The sequence below is a fragment of the Dermacentor silvarum genome, chromosome 5 (assembly GCF_013339745.2).
Source record: "Dermacentor silvarum isolate Dsil-2018 chromosome 5, BIME_Dsil_1.4, whole genome shotgun sequence".
Lineage (NCBI taxonomy): Eukaryota > Metazoa > Arthropoda > Arachnida > Ixodida > Ixodidae > Dermacentor > Dermacentor silvarum.
The window spans coordinates 87,619,508-87,636,662 of record NC_051158.1 but is presented as its reverse complement, the minus strand read 5'-3'; the positions used below and the strand labels follow the sequence as shown (position 1 = coordinate 87,636,662).

General features: G+C 44.9%; 1 long non-coding RNA gene across 1 annotated transcript; it reads right to left on the bottom strand.

Moving 5' to 3' along the window:
• Positions 1-1,599: 1,599 nt before the first annotated feature.
• On the bottom strand, positions 1,600-15,999 carry LOC125945409 (uncharacterized). Its single transcript, XR_007466880.1, has 4 exons — positions 15,925-15,999; positions 11,971-12,100; positions 6,047-6,158; positions 1,600-1,812 (listed from the first exon to the last, which is right to left on the bottom strand). It is a non-coding gene; the product is annotated as an uncharacterized LOC125945409 (long non-coding RNA).
• Positions 16,000-17,155: the final 1,156 nt, after the last annotated feature.

Below are 17,155 nucleotides of genomic sequence, written 5' to 3'. Positions count from 1 at the left end.
CTGATATACCCACTCTAGATTGTAGATTCCGCATGCTTACGGTTCAGACTTTTCTAAAAATTTATGAATTTTCAAGGAGGCGTGCACAATACATATTTTTCACTGAACCGTCTGAGTTTTTTAACGTATCGTGGTCGCGATTACACAGTTCTCAGATAATATTTGTGCACGCACAGTTACAACAATTGAATGTGTCATTACGTCAAGTTTGCCATTCGAATAATGCCTTAACAGACCTCAAAATTGAATTCGAGGACATATTTCCAAATCACGCTAAACTATTGCCTAGCAGACATTTAAATATTATATTAGAAGACCAGCTAAACCAGCTAGCTACTGACAACATAATAGCTACCGACGCTTCCGTGTGCAATGAGAAGGCAGGAGTGGGGATCTTCTCTGAATCTCTTCAATGGTCTTACTCTCTTCGCCTTCCCGACTTCACATCCATTTTTCAGGCAGAACTAATAGCGATCATATTAGCCCAACGAAAAATTCCCAAAAACGATTCATTAGCAGTTATTGTGACTGACTCACTGTCTGTCTGCACAGCACTTACAGCCTCGTCAAACTCAACAATTTTGCAAACATTTTGTTCAATGGTTCCTTCGTATTGCGGCAAGTATATTTACTTTGGGTACCGGGACATCGCGGTTTGCACTTGAATAAAATGGCTGATTCACTCGCACGAGCATCACTTAATGGCCCTGTCATATCTGTTTTGCCGACATCAGCTTATGTCACCGTGGCTAGGTACAGAAATTTCTCTATATCGAAAAATTCCGCAAAATCGCTTTTAACATCGTCTTCTGATTTCCACCATCTTTTCTTCACATGGAATAATAATTGGTGTACTTCAAGGCAATTCGAAGTTTCCATTACAAAATTGAGATGCCGTATACCGCCTCTAAATTTTTACTTACAGAGGTCTGGTCTCGCTGTGTCCCCTTTATGTTCTTTTTGCAATGAATCTGAATCCATAGAGCATTTTTTTCCTTTCGTGCAGCCAATTTTTAAGAGAAAGAAAAATATTACAAATTGCATTTCGAAAACTTGGCCTATTATTAACCTCACCAACCATTCTCTCCTTTGGGGCGACTTCACTGGCACACTGTCACAGGGATGCTTTTCTCGCAGTGTACGATTTCGTTAGAGATACAAAAAGATTACCTTGCTGAATTTCTAGAATTATGAATTATTCCTATTACTTCACTTCCTCATGACAAAATTGCTTTATCTCAAAATTAAGAAATAACATTAGGTTTTCGTTAAATTTTTCTATAAACATAGTTGAAACCGCCTGCTTCTTGGCCAATCCCCCGTAGTGGGTATGCGCCAAAGTTTAGGTAACAAGACAAGACAAGACCTTTATTGCATGATTCCAGCTATGGCTGCTTGAAGCCGCGTTTGGTTTTTGTTTAGTGTTCGTTTTTCTGCGTATATCCCACTTCATCAAAAAGACAGCCTGCACGGTGTGACCTCTTTGGAAGTCTAAGCCCTAACGTCGTAGGATTTGGTGTAATAACTACAAAAATAACAATTTGACATCTTTGTTTAAGGTATAAATATTTGTTTTATTCATGCTTGTCACAGAAAACAATTTTTGCAACACAAAGAAGGATTGCCTTGCTTGATTTTTACTGGAATTTCCTGTATTGATAGGCAGACATGAAGTTATGTCCCTCCGGCTCGGGAGATAAAGAACGTTCAAGTAAGGTCACAGGTGGTTCTGAGATCGGTTCAACGCAGCACGCCGGCCAAAATGGCCTTCGATCATGAGCCGAAATTGTGTGGCCTTTAGGAAGGGGGCATCTGTAAGTTGGGCAAACACGTGATTGCAATAATACGTGGATCGGCAGAGTTATGAACGCTTCTTCGTTTGTGCAAAATTTAAACATAGCTCTCACACAATATAGCTACGCTTCTACTAATTATGTCATACATGAGTTCACAAATCGCATTTTTGCTCTAGATGTCTGCTAAACGTTGGCATTCGAGTGTATGCTGCATAATAATTATGAAAGCACAAGTAGGCGCTGGAACGTGACAGGGGCATAGAAATGTCGGGAGCATCGGGGTGGGAGAATCCAATGTTTAAATGTGAGGAAAATTCCACTTTCAATCATACGTGGACACGGCTTGTATACTGTAGCGCCTGGCCAGCCTCAAGTTTGCATTTATTGCGCTTCTGAAGGTAAACTTGATTGCTATATGGGAAAATATTCGAATATTTAAAATTGCTGACGGGCACAATATATCTTCGGATATTTACCAATACGATTTACGATTTACAATACAATTTACCAATACAAGATACCAATATATCTTCGGAGAGATAAATCACAGTAAATTTTTCAAAAGTATTTGTAGCAAACGGCAATCTCCATTTAGGGAAATATACGGGCCAGTGTATAAAGACCTCATGTGCTCTCAAAAACTTCCAGAAGCTTGATAATCTCGTAGCTTTGACATCTCCCCTCCGGAGTATTTTGATACAGACATTGTGTTTAGGGTGTGAGAAAAGTTGGGTTCTGAAGGACGAGTTAGTTGAATGCTTTAAGTGTGAACCTGTTTCCGCATATTTTTCCGCAATTTTTTAGGAAGACGTGCTCTCAAGAGACGTCTCCTAGAGACCCACCACAAAACGTACCTACGGCCTAAAGCTGCAGTGCATTCGTACCTACAGCAATGATCAGCCAAGTGGTCATCTGACCCCAAACGCATTACGCGCTTCCTGGTACTGTGTTTAATTATCAGTTTGCCAGACATGACATTTTAGGACAGACATGATTGCCTCCTTTTGTTGACTTCGCTTGCGCTTGCGTAGTAGGTAAGATGTAACTGTTGGCGTGCATGTGCAACTGCAGGGCTGCTGCGAGCAAGCGGCACATTATGTCCCTTCGCTGCTGTTTCACGGAACTCCACCCACCTTCCCTCTCTCCGTTTCTAGTAATAAGTGTTGGCACGCTTTCAAAGCGTGGCTTTGCTATGGCTTGTCATGTATTCAGGACTGGTTCCAGAACTTCAGCCCTGAAGCCAAAAAGTTCTTCAACAGACACTATGACTCAAATGCCATGGAATCTCGAACACATTTGTTTACGCGAGGCGCGTTACTCTTTAAGCACACTGACTATTATGAGCAAGCTCGTCGCTTGCTCATAATAGTCAGTTACTTCAACACTTCAAAAAACCCGCCCGCCTAAGCGGCAAAATGGGCGGAAAACCAGGCTGCAAGCCAGATTGGTATCGAAGCGATTATTTCGCCACGGCGAAGCGGAATCGTGGCAGAAAGATGTTCCTCTAGACGGGAAGCAGCACTAACATGTAAACATCCGGTCGTAAAATTGATCATGCCACATAAAGTGTAGGCTGCGATGCTGATCGACGCGATCAAGAACCACCCCTTGCTCTACGAAAAGACTGGTACTAAAACGTACTGTGAGAAATATTCGCGATAGTATTCAACGTCGCGCGACCGGAGGTGCGGCAACGAAGCCTTGACGTGACCCAACTTCTCGCCCTTTTGCAGTAGCGGGACGAACCCACCACCGCCTCTTCCGAGGTATCCGCTTCTTCCGTTATTCATTATCGATTTCTAACAAACAAGTAGGCAGGACATATAAAACCATTTCTTCTTCCACTTCCATGGCAGACAAAAGTTGGGCCGATTCCTCGTTTGCTCTCCGTAATTCTCCTCGCACGGGCGCGGTATGTAGCAGAAGTCGCGGGGTGCTTTTTTCGTTGCGGGGAGTTTTTCTCGTCGCAACGATAGTTTTTTTTTTCTTTTTTCCAGTACTGCTCCAAGAGGGCACATGTAACCGGCACACGGAGTACACCTGAGGTGGCCTCAGGAGTGCACCAGAGATTATAATAAAGCAGGCGGCGTCGGATTCTCCAGGGCACCCAAGGGCCTGCTGGGGGATCAAAGCTGGAAACAGGGCGGTCCGTGTGTTGGGTCTGCCGAGGCCGGAGCGTAGGTCTCGCGTAAGACGTGCAGACCTCGGCGAGTCCCAACGCAAGGAACAGCCCGAGTTTTAGCTCTGGTCTTCCCGGAGCCGCTTTGGTGCCCTGGAGGCGCCGCCAAGAATACGAAATGATGCAATAATACGCCTAGGCACCAACCTTTCATTCAGTGCTACCGTGCCCGTGTGAGGAGAAAAATGCAACTCCAACGAGGAATTTACCGAAGGGGGCAGATGACACGCTAAGTTGCGCGAAATGATTGCTTTTGTGACGGATGGGTCAATGATTGAACATACGTCTCGAAATGATGCGATAATGAGCGCCACTACACTGACAAACATACGCGGACTAGGTGGATGTGGACGCAAGCGGCAGCGGTGGCCGCGGCGGTATCAAAAGAAATGTGAACAACGTGGACATGCGCGGAAAAGATTTTCCGGCCGCTTTGGCCTTCCTGCCTGCTTGCCGCTTACCAAGTGTCAACGTAGCCTTAAAGAGCACGATCGCGCCGACCAGGCAATGCCCGCTAACATGTGTGTAGTGAATACAGCTGGCGTCGGCGTCTTTTTCGTATTCTAGCACTCCTCCTTCCCAGTGGTGAAGACGCTTCTAAATTAAGGTTTTCTTCTGTGACGTACAGAGTTTTTTTTTTTTGTTTCTGCACAAAATTTTTAAAACTTGCCTGTGGTACATATCACAATTCTAACCTTTGAGCTAAATTACTTGTTCGTATGGCCTTTACTTCGAAGAAGAATTTAAATGCCTAGTTAAACCATTACAATAACTACCGTAAATACCATTTAAGTTATTTCATTTGCAGCACATATTTGAAAGTACGGATTGTAGCCGGTTAGTTCTCCAGGCGCATGCACTTCAGGATTACACCAGTCTCGAGATAATCATTTTCAAAGTATCCCGCAAAATGCCAAAGTGTTCTAGTAAATTTGGTCCTTCAATGCATGAAACAACGTTTTCTTAAGAAAGAAGGTGGAACAGCAGTGCATTTTGCCCGGAAGTTTGACGGCGCATATATAGAAACCGGTGAAATCCTCGGAATTTCTTCGAAGTAGCTATGCCTTGCAAGCCGACTAGCTACAATTCATAGACTGAAATATGTACCGTGGTGTAATCATTAAAAAATTAATTGTGTAAGCATGGTAATTATTCAATTAAGCGTTTTGATTTCTCGTAGAATAGTGGCCACCTCATCGAACCATTCAGATCACTGGTAACAATTGTGCTATTTGCCACAGTCAAATTTAAGAAAATTCGTGCAAGTAAAAAACACCCTGTATATATATATATTGACAACAATTGAGCGCCTGTGCTTCTCCTTCAGTCTTTTTCTAACGTGCGAATTCTCACATTTGCCGGGTGGTGCTTAAATAGTCTTCTTTTCTTGAACAGTAGCGTTAGTACTAAACATTATGTAGCCCCGAAATTATTCAGAAAAAGCACAAGCGAATAGAACAGACAGAAGTTAAAGAGGTACTTTAATAGAGACAAGTTGCTTCGAATAGTTAAGAGAAGGAATAAAAGCAGATTATTTGCAGTTCGCGACCGGAAGGCCCGACTTCGAAAAACGAATATGACTCACACTTCTTGTACTTATCAAAATGCGGTTTCTCGCTCACATCTGGAAATGTTCGCTCCAACTACCACCGCACAAAACATGTTAAGGCATAATGCGCATTACATTCCGCCTGCTATGCGGTCACTGCTTCTTGTTAGGGGCGACACAAGTGTTTTATGTGTGACCAGATTGCTCGTGTTGTAAATACAAAGCCTGAAACATTTTTCAGGGGAAATGCCAGCATTCTCATCACTTCCAAAAATGATGTCTATTTTTGTAACATGAGTGAATGTGATGTGCTGGTTTTAGTCATTTTTAACCCCAAGCACCAGCTTTCTCCGCAATTCGCCACCTTATTTCAGTTGCTTCGCAGAGCGAGAGTTTTGGCAATTAATGTTGGTATGTTCATTTATTTCCGTGATGCGAAAAGAGTACTAAATATGTTTTAATGACCGCTTCTAATAGTGATGGGTGGAAAGAATTAACCATTAGTACGCTATAATTACTTACCCGGTAAGTACGAGCTGAGATTTCTTTGCCTTACAGCACACACTTATGCAGGGAATTGATAAGTCTAAACACAGACTGTCAGGTACGCCATATCCACGGTATCGGCAGGTATCTGCGGGGAAATAATGAAATCTTTCGAAAAATTCTGGTAACAAAACTTTAAACGTTTTTTTGTGAGCTTTGGGAGACAAAACAGTTTCCTCAAACGTTTTTCTCAATATTTCACAGTCCTTGGTGATTTAAATGCTGCGCAGAGTAACGTAAATAAATAACCTGTCGCATTGTAGGGCTCCTACGATATTATAAGCTTTACATGAGCGAATTGCGATTCGTCGGGATAAGACATATGCCCACATTGTTAATTGATGACTTGATTAGGAAAGAACACCGCTTAAAATTGCTTTATGTGCTCCTAATAACGAATAGTGTAGTGCGTAGTAGTAAGCCCTACGTTAAAACTCAAGCATTGATAATTGTCAGTAGCCGAGACTATTTCACTGCAAAGCAATCCTAATGTTATCACTAATATGCAATAAATGTGAAGAATATTTATTATGATCTACTCCGGCCCTTTTGATTCTGTTGTAACATTGCTAGATTTGGACGCTGCTTTGTTATTGATAGAAACAAAATTGTAACGTTCATCAAGCATATTATTGGAATGGTCACTAAAGCGGTTCAAAAGCACGCCCTATAGCACGGTGATAGCCTCGCTCTTACTCTCTAAATCTCCTTTGTAACCCTTGCCCTTGTAGATAAGGTGGCTCTAAATAAAGCGCTTCGTGTAAGCTACTGGCTCACTTCTATTTTTACAACCATGGAATAAACGATTCCATAGTGTCAGTGTGGTTGCCTTGCCATGAACACGACATAATGGTGACGAGGATGCCGAGCGTACCCCGGTATAACGCCCCTTGCTGATCTTTGGCACCTGGAGCAAGAACCGAACTGGCACCTGGAGCAAGAACCGCAAGAACCGAAGTTTATTGAGTCTACAGGCGACTGGCGTTGATATGAAGAGCGATCGCAGTCTTATTTCCGTGCGGATAAGATAGCGGAAGAACTATAGGTTGATATGTTTGTCAGCTTCATTGGGCCAAAGACTTACGCACTTCTCAAATCCCTGACCGCTCCCTAAACGCCTTCAAGCGAGCCGCTCGAAACGTTACTTAAGCTGCTTCATAACTATTTGTCTCCAAAGCCATCCGTTGTCGGTGAAGGGGCCAAGTTTCTTCGCAGGTCACAGAAAGAAACCGAGACAATGCAAGATTTTGTGGCCGTGATACGACGCCTTGCGACATCGGTGGATTCTTGGATCAATCTTTGCGTAACCGCTTTGTTTGTGGCCTTCAGCGCCTCGATACTTAGCTACATTTGTTCACCGAAGATAAAGCTTTAACCTTCCAGAAAGCTGCAGAACAAACTTTGGCAATGGAAGCGGCGCTTAAGATTGCTGCAGGAACTCATGTACACGACAATGATGAAGACGTGCACGAAATGTGCAGGTCGCAACAGAAGTCGAAAGCGAAGTCGTTCGAATGCTATCGATGTGGGTCACCACAACGTGGAACCACGACTGGTCCCCATGCAGAGGCTACCTGTTACAAGTGCCAGCGCAAAGGTCACATTCAGCGCGTTTGTAAGCTTAAGACAAGGCATCAAAAGAAAAGGTTCATGGGAAGCTCTGTTGGAAACCCGGGAGGAATTTCTGTTGAATGCTGTTAAGTCAGACACCCATGTAACCCCCATTATGGTGACTGTTCTTGTTGACTGCCTACCGTTGAAGATGGAGCTGGACACTGGGGCGTGGTGTCTGTTATCTGACAGAGCGTTTCCCGTCGTCTTTTTCCGGACCTAGAGCTGAAACATACCAGTCTTCGTTTGCGTACGTATACCGGTGAAGCCATCAAGCTGATCGGCGTGCTCCATGTCACCATCGAGACCAACGCTCAGAAGCAGCTGTTACCGCTCTACTTCGTTCCGCAAGATGGACTTCTAGGACGAGAGAGGTTCAGCACATTCAGCTCGATTTGGGCCGCATGCGTGAATTGAAGGCCGTCGAGCCAATGCTGCCTGCATCGAAGGATGCTCTGGCTGAACTCGCGTCACTGCTGCAGAAGCATGCACGCCTGTTCAGCCACGAATTCAGTCGAATCAATTGTGAGAAGGCAACTCTTTATTTTAAAGACTACCAACAGCCTAGAATTTTGAAGGCTAGACCTGTGCCATTTGCGTCGCGTTCAGCTGTCGAGGAAGAACTTCTGAAGCTAGAAAAGCTTGGCGTTACTTCCCCTGTGCCTACCAGTAATTTCGCGACTCCAGTTGTTCCAGTGATAAAAAGCGACGGTTCTATCCGGTTGTGCGGTGTTTACAAAGTCACCCTCAACCCTATTTTGGACACTGAATATTACCCTCTACCGAGAGCGGACGAGCTTTTCGCTAGCCATGCAGGAGGAAACAAGTTCTCGAAGTTAAACTTCAACCGAGATGGACGAGTCTACGAAAAGGTACCTAACGCTGGACATCAACGAAGAGCTGTACGTCGTGAATCGCCTCCTATTTGGCATAGCTTCGGCTCCAGCAGCGTTTCTAAGAATACTGGATAACTTACTGAAGGGACTGGGAGGTGTCGCATGTTACATCGATGATGATATGCTAATAGGAATGACTGACAAGGAACACGTGGGCAATCTCGGAGCCGTGCTAACACGCCTATCAGAAAGAGGCGTCACGATTTAACGGGCCAAGTGCGAATTTTTCAAGAGGCGCCTACAGCACTTGGGTCGCATCGTACGCACCGATGGCATTCGTCCAGCCACAGATGAAGTCAAAGCGATTCAGAAGGCGCCGAAGCCAAAAGAGAAGCAGCAACTCAGGTCCTTTCTTGGGCTAGTCAACTACTACGGAAATTCTTTTCAAATTTGTTCAGTGTGGTTTCGTCCCTCAATAGGCTTTTTTTTGCGCAGTGACAAGCCGTAATCCTGGAGCAATGAGTGCGAAGCTGTCTTCATTCGCCTGAAAGCGTCGACAACTTCATAGAAGGCATAGGTTGGGTACAGCCAAATTAAGAAGGAAGCACTGGCGTTAACTTTCGTAGAGAAGTTTCACAATTACTTTGGTGGGCGTAAGGTTGTGGTAGTAAGTGACCACAGACCGCTGCACGCAATTTGGGGACCCAAGAAAGCCATTCCTAGAAGAACCGCCTCAAGATTGCAGCGTTGGGTAGTTCTTTTGTCTCCGTAGAACCTTACTCTGAATTTCAAATCGTTGTCCCAAAATGCAGATTCCGACTCCCTTTCCCGTCTTCTACTTCAGGCCTTCGGTGAAGCACAGGATGACAACATTTATGGTCTACGCTTCAGTACGCTGCCTGTTAATTGCCGAGAAATATCTAAATAGATGAGCCAAGACCCATTGTTGAAAGCAGTCTCACAGTGTGTGCTGAGGAGGTGGCCTAATGGCGCACCAAGTAATGAACGAAAGCCGTTTTTCAGCAGACGCTGCGAACTTTCTTTGCAAGAAGGATGCGTGATTCTTGGTAACCCCGTCATAATTCCAGAACGTTTCCGCTCGTTTATGCTAGAGGACATGCACCAGGGCACCATGGAGTCGTGCGGACCGAGTACTTGGCCAGACGTTACGTGTGGTGGCCAACCATAGACGGCGACATGGAGCATCAAGTCAGCAACTGCCAGTCCTCTCAGTCGAAACGTTACTTGACTTGCCCCATTCCGCTGCAGCCCATTCCGCCCACCCGTCTTTGGGAACGAGTTCACGTAGACGTTGCAGGTCCATTCAAAGGTGTCATGCTACTTGTCGTTAGAGATGCGCACTCCAAGTGGCCGGAGGTGTTCGTGATGAAAGACATTTCAGCTAAAAGAACAGTCGACTGTTTCCACGGTTTGTTTTGTCTTTTGGTTTACCAGTGACCCTCGCATCAGATAATAGCCCTCAGTATAGATCCAATACTTTTGCTAGCTACACGCGCAGCATTGGTACTCGTCCCGTGCGAACCGCACCGTACCATCCTAGCAGTAACGGTCATGCAGAACACTTCGTACAGTCGGTGAAGACAGCGTTACGCAAGAATTATTCTGCATCACTACCATCCGCCCCCCTTGGGGAGTTCCTGTGAGCTTATCGTAACACTCCGCACACCACAACAGGCGAAGCTCCAGCGGCCTTGTTCTTTGGTAGAAATTTGCGTACACGGCTCGATCAGGCACTGTCTTCGGTTCACAAAAAGGTTTTCACGAAGCAGTTTACGCAGACTCTACGATGGCGACTGTACAAATTCAGAAGCACTTAAGTGTTGGTGACTGTGTTAAGGTCCGGAACTTTAGGCCAGGTGAGAAATGGTTCTCAGCTACTGTGCTCGCGCAGACATGTTCAGTTTCGTACAAACTGTCTTTGCTCCTCTAGCTGTGTTTGTGGGTTCCTCGCAAGAACCACCTCGTGCATGTTCCACCACAAGATGACACTAGGGCGCATCTAGCAGCGTTGCTGGAGCTTGAGCCACAGCCTCGAGTCAAGCAGTCTCTGGTTCGCCATGCCAGGGTTCCTGACCTCCAGGCCAGTACAGACTCCAGGAGTCTGTACTGCCTGAGCGTCGCTACCCAGTTCACAACAGAACACCCTCTACCCGCTGCGTTCCGTTATCGACTGTTCTAAACAACATAAGTCCAGAGGGATGTTGCATAGCACGCCCTAAAGCACGGCGATAGCAGCGCTCTTACTCTCACACCTTCCCTTGTCACCCTTGGCGTTGTAGAAAAGGTGGCTCTAAATAAGGCACCTTGAGCAAGCCACCGGCTAACTTCTGTTTGTACAACTATGGTATAAACGATTCTATTCTGTCAGCGTGGTTGCCCTCCCGTGAACCCGACAAAGTCATCTGCCACATTTAACATCTTCATTAAACGCAACATATCCAGACTCCACATAGAAGCTTTCTGTAGCTCCCAATAAACCATGATACTAGCATTTTTTTTACAATGAAATCGAAAATGGTGCCAAAAGTCGGCAAAACATGTAGGTTGGCAGAGAGGTCACTGTTCGAAGCACTACGCCACAGGAGTGATAACCTGGAGACAGAAAAAAGTCAAAAATACGCATTTGCGGAGCACGGAGGGTTGTTAGAGAGCTTTCAGGACAGTTTCGGCAAATATTGTGTACAACCACATGATATTTGGGGAAATTGTAGAAACGTAATTCTATGAGATTGAGGTAGTGTCAGAATTCCTAATAAAGCCACCTAGCTAAAGTGAAGGGTCAGTCAAATAAGCTGCACATTTACATACGTAAATAATTTTACATTCTCTAGGACGTATTGTAAATTATACCTACTGCAGGATGCATCTATGCAAGCCATGTCGGTCTTTCTGGTCGTCACAACCAGTTGCGACAGCTAAGGTCTTGCTACTTTAATAAAGAAAATTCTGTAGCTGGGACACTAACGACGCCATGCTGACATATCTTAAACAAGGGATAAATTTTGCCGCCCATAGCGATTCTTTGGTTCTAGTAGAAGCACAAAGAGCATATTTGCATGCTTGGCTATTGATACCTCGGCACGCTCCAATCGCGACAATCTCCGAAACAATTCATGAATATATCGAGCAATTTACGAGTTCAGTATACATTTCATTGAGTTTATTCTTTGAATAGAGATACAGGTAGGTGAGCCGAGAAGGGTCTCAATAGGGGGAACGACGGAAACCTAATATTCAATCGTTTTGGTTATATTGACCTATATAAATAGAAAATGCGTAACACGTGCTTTTTCAACCAGACAGCCAACCCAATACGGTCTAGATGAGTTACGGAAATGCGTACAGGCCTTCTTTGTAAAGAAGACCTAAGACGGTCAGTGCCTGTAAACACTTTTAAATAATCTTTTACACTAGAAGAAAACCCATACTTACTGTTGACAATTTGCATTTTTCCTACGTTGTATGGGTCATGGACTCGTCGTGTTAGGACCTCAGTTGCCATTGCGAGAATGAATGCGGAGAGGAGTACCATTATGGAGTATTTGAAGATGTCTCGATACCACTGAAGGAGAAATTCCAAACATGAGTGATCATTGTACGCAAAATTGCATTTCTTATTCCTTTAATTATACAAAATTGAAATTCCGACAGACGACAGCTACAATTTGTTATACTTCTAAAGCCATGAAATCTTTCAATCACTTGTGATTACAAGCGGTGATGAGGAAGTCCCAACCCAGGATAAGTTCATGGATACACGTGGGGAGGATGATGAACTCATTGTGGTGACAATCCATCGATAAAACACAAGCAGTCCAATGTTCGTCGGGGTGAATGAATACATTATTGGCATCGCGCAAAATAGGTTCCCGATAAGGCGTTTTTACTTTCCGGAACCACGCACACAGATCACTACGAAGGTAATTGGTAGCCAATTAACACCCGCGTACGTGGGTGTTGGGCGCGCTAACGCAGTAACAGAAGTCGTTGGTGTAGTCATCGCAGTCGACTTTTGCTTTACGACCTCGCGCATGTGGAACGTTGGGGTTGGGATGCAGGCAGCAGGAGAAAGCCTCAATTCTTGTGCTTGAAGCTCTTTGCGGATGATGCTGAGGATGAGATCACGTAGGTCAGAAGAAGGGGGAACCTGGTGATCGCTGATGTCGTTTTGAAGACGAACAGACTGCAGCTCGTCTAGGCTCTCACACGTGGAAGTGATGCCTTGGACGGAAGCCGGATTTTGCATGATTAGGGCTTTGAACGCAACAAAGCCAGTTACTTATAAAATGTGTCGAACGCGGTAGGCTTCCACTATGCTGGCGTTCGCATGGCTGCACAGAGCTAGGAAATCCTCTATGTTCGAGGTGTAAGCCATGTGGAAAGTTGTAAGCGTGTGTCGAGCTTCTGCTCGGCCAGACGAGGAAGCGAAGATTGGCCGAAGCTTGGTGGTAAACGCTGACTAATCCACGACTGCGAATTCATGGTTGAAATACGTCTTTGCAGCATCCGTCTAATAAAATGTGACGTGCGTCAATTTCTGGGTGTCGGTCTACCGATTGCAGGAACCCGCGTGGTCGTAGTTGTCGACCGATTCGTCGACTTCATCATAGCGGGGTCCCGCAACTGACAGAGGGATAGCGTTGAGGGCACGTCACAGTCCAAGAGGACACCGTAGGCGGAGTCGCCGGTGTTAGGATGGTTAGCGGCACCGACAAAGCCATGGTTTGAAGTATCCATCGTCGTAGAGGCAGCCAGATGGAGGCGGCGACCGCAACGTAGCCCGCGGGAGGACGGGAGTGCGAAAAGGTGTGGTGGTCCTGACGTACCTCCACCACTTATAAGACCCTGTAGGAGGGACGTGACGGCGGCTGTACGAGCCGTGTCGTCGTTTCCTACTCAGAAGGGCGAAGGCGGCGAGCGGAGTGGCGGCCTGCGACGACCAGCGCGGCTGGCTTCTAGAACGACACTGCGCGTGCCGAGCTTGCGCTTCGAGCACGCGCTGCGCTTCTTTATTTTTCACTTCGACAGCTGGCGCCAAGGCAGCGGCTGAGAGCACCCACCAAAGCGCCCCGCGTGGCGGCGTCGGTGGGCGCTACAACCCAGACCGATCAAGCTGCCAACCGTTTTTTATTCCAAAAAGTAAACGCACCAGCTCATGCGCGAAGCAGCAGAAGGTCAGGGATGATGATGGCAATGGGTATCTATATGACGCTCTTTAACGAACGTCTTTCACGCTTACACGGGTCACCGTAGATGCGGCACTGGGTACGTACGGCTCTTCAATTAAACTCTTTCACGCTGACACGGAGTACTGAGTATGTGCGAATCGTCTTGTGCTGGTATCCAATGAACATCTTTGATGCCAGCTTGGGTCACGGCGTGTCAGCTGTGTGCCGTTATTACAATGACAAATAGATCTTTTAAATTGATCCGATGCTGATCGGAATTGAACCTACGTCGAAAGGGTTCTCCAAGGACAGCAACTCGACGCTTTAGCAGGCTGCGCTACAAACAAACTGTATACGGGCCTCTGTTCGATGAACGTCTTTGACGCCAACGCTTTAGCGAGCTACACGATGAATGCACTATAGGTATGTGACTCTCGCCAACTCTCGTCACTGTGTATGTGCCACATTGTGTGCGGCAAGCGAAGGAACTATTCTGAACGCTCGCACGCACCGGTGCACCACGCTTCTAGTCTCGGAGGTCACACGCTGACTATTCAGCAGCGCCAGTAAATGGCGCAGCGCGTACAGAAAAAAAGCGCGAGCGAGGAGCCCGGCTGCCAGCGTGACGCTTTTCTCTGCGTGGGCGCATACCGGCACGCCATAAATTTCGGAGGCCACGCTCAGGCTTCGCCGTGGGGCCGCTAGATGGGACCGAGTGTTCTTAGGGAAGCGTGAAAGGGGTGTCCCGCTGCAGTATACGCCTTATAGGTAACTCGTTTCCACGGTGGCAAATCGTTTTGTCGCTATATTGATTATATGTAAACGCATCGCCGTCTACGGTGATCGTGAGATGCATACTGCGAAATGTTTTGGTGTGACATGGTCGTGGCTGCTTTTTAAGTTGAAATAGGATATCTTGGGCACAAAGGTTGCGCCGAAAGCCGAACATAGTGTCTTGGAAAGGATGCTAGTCCTCTATGTAATGTTGAAGTACTTTCGTCAACATTGTGCTCAAAGAGCGTTCCTAAACAGAATGTCAGCAATATGAGGGGTAGGTTGTTGAAGTGACCCAATTCGTGGGTTTTTTATAGATATAGACGTTCAGTGGTAGTGTTATGATTTAAATAGCAGTAATGGTATCTAGGGCTACAGACGTAACCATTGTTCATTTTCAGTGCCCTCTTAACCAAGACAGACTAAGTTAATTCTGTGCGCCTTAAGTTCGCAGTCACAGTACGCATCATTGCTATTTTGAAATAAATATGGTTTTTGCTTCGAACATACTATGGGCGCTTATAGGCTAAACACCGAACAAGGCAAATCATTCACAGATTACATGAATAAATATTATAATTTATCAGCATTTTTTGTTCACAGCCCTTGCTTATCGGGTAGTTATTCAGGTAGTGAAAGCGAGAGGTGCACTCTAAAATGCGGAGTCAGCTCTTTTGGCAGCGTACTCGATATAGTAATCATCAGTGACAAGGTAATTTGTTTTATTATTATATATTATAACTATAAACTAGTCACCACCTTAGGCTCTAAACCTGCTATACAACAGGTTGTCTTTGTTCAAAAAAGGCGCAACCAGTAAATGAGAACGAAAAATTGTTTATATGCTTATTTCTGTTACATATTCATGTACGTGACAAGCCTGTAAATCAGGTAACGTATAAGGGTCGATAGTACACTAATATGGTATTAAAAATTTGTAAATGAAATTCTACTGATCTACCTATCTGAATGCAATGCCTGTAACGAACGACAACATGTATAAATAATGGCATGAAAACTAGCAAAACTTGCGAATGGTAGGTATGTGCATGGATATCAAGAAATCAAACCAACGAATTCATATATAATCATACACGAGAAATGTTAAACAAAAACATATGAAGTATGGCGCGACTAATAAATACCTCTATTGCGAAAATAAATTGAGCGAAGAAAAACCAAATCAAGTGCAATACGAAAGAGTGCCGATTGCTCTCAGCACAAATCCAATATTAAATAAAGTGACGAATGAGGGTTGGTCTTTTATGCTACGTCATTCCGTTATCGGCGTGGTTAAATCTTCTGACAATGCGTTAGTACGAGAGACGAATGAGGTTAGTTACAGGCTGCTGCCCTATTTACGCATGCCTGCATGCTATATACGCATGCAGCATGATATATATATATATATATATATATATATATATATACGTGTAGCGCTTACCTGTGTCCGATCCGAGGCTTGGTTCCGGCAACAATAAAGTACCACCAGATATAGGTGTATGTCTAATGCCGCTCCAGTTCTTAGAAGTCCGCGTTTCCTGTTTTCCATAGCAGCACAATACCCATTTTACTGCTCTGCTTCTGTTGGCACTACCAATGACCGTGCACTGCAGCAAGACCTAGGGAATGCCTTTTGCAAGCTGATGCAAACATCATTTGCTCTCTACTCGTTTTACACGCGATGATTCGTGCTCTACGGCACTTCAGTGTTGGTTGTATTAAGTGCGTTTGTTTACAGTTTTTTTTTCTTGATCACTCAACTAGCCTTAAAAATTCTTTCATAAAAGTATGAAATTATTTGACCAATGACGTAGCTTTTGGCAAAAGTGTGAACAATGTGGGCGTAAGTATTTGTGAAAACTCACCTCTGAACAGAGTATTGATTTTTAATTTTTTTGCTTGTTTGTTCGGCTTGTTTCTTTTTTGTCTCGGCTGCGACCACATTGAAATAACAATTTTTTCCCCTTGACGTCAGGGATGACGGTGCTACCAATATCAAAGCCGGGAGACTCTACGAAAAGAATTCCCTTTGTAGAGTTCGCAATGACCAAAAACTTAATTCTGCTGAATACACACGTTCCCCACAACATTATTTCATACACATGGCTCTGGGGTAGAGATAGCCTAAAAAGGGCAGCTCGTAGCACGTAATTTGCTATTTATATTCTCGCCGACATCAAGAATACATGCAGCAAGGCTACAGCAAAAAGCATTGTCTTGGTTTGTTTGTGTAGAGTAGGTTTCCAAATACTACATAAATAAGTGTTAGCACACAATGATAAAGCAGGCCACCTGGGACTCGTTCCAAATCTTTCTTTGAAAACTGCATATTTTAGCTTGACACTTTCGCGTGCAACGGATGCTTGTATTTCAGAGGATATGGAAGATTTCCATATTTTGTATGAGTTCAAAGTATATACATGATTATATGGTGTTTCCAACGAAAAAGACAAAATAATAAGTACCAGGCATGAAGCGCAACCAACACTGAGCATGATTGGCTGCGCGGTACGGAAAATAAAAGGCTAGGAGGCAAGGAGAAAAAAAATTTAATGAATGTATGGAAATTTGAAATCAAATTATTCTGAAGTTTAATTAATATGCGGAACCAACGACGATGATCGTCAATGTACGTGAATAGCTCGAACGAACAGACGAACGAGCGGGCGAGC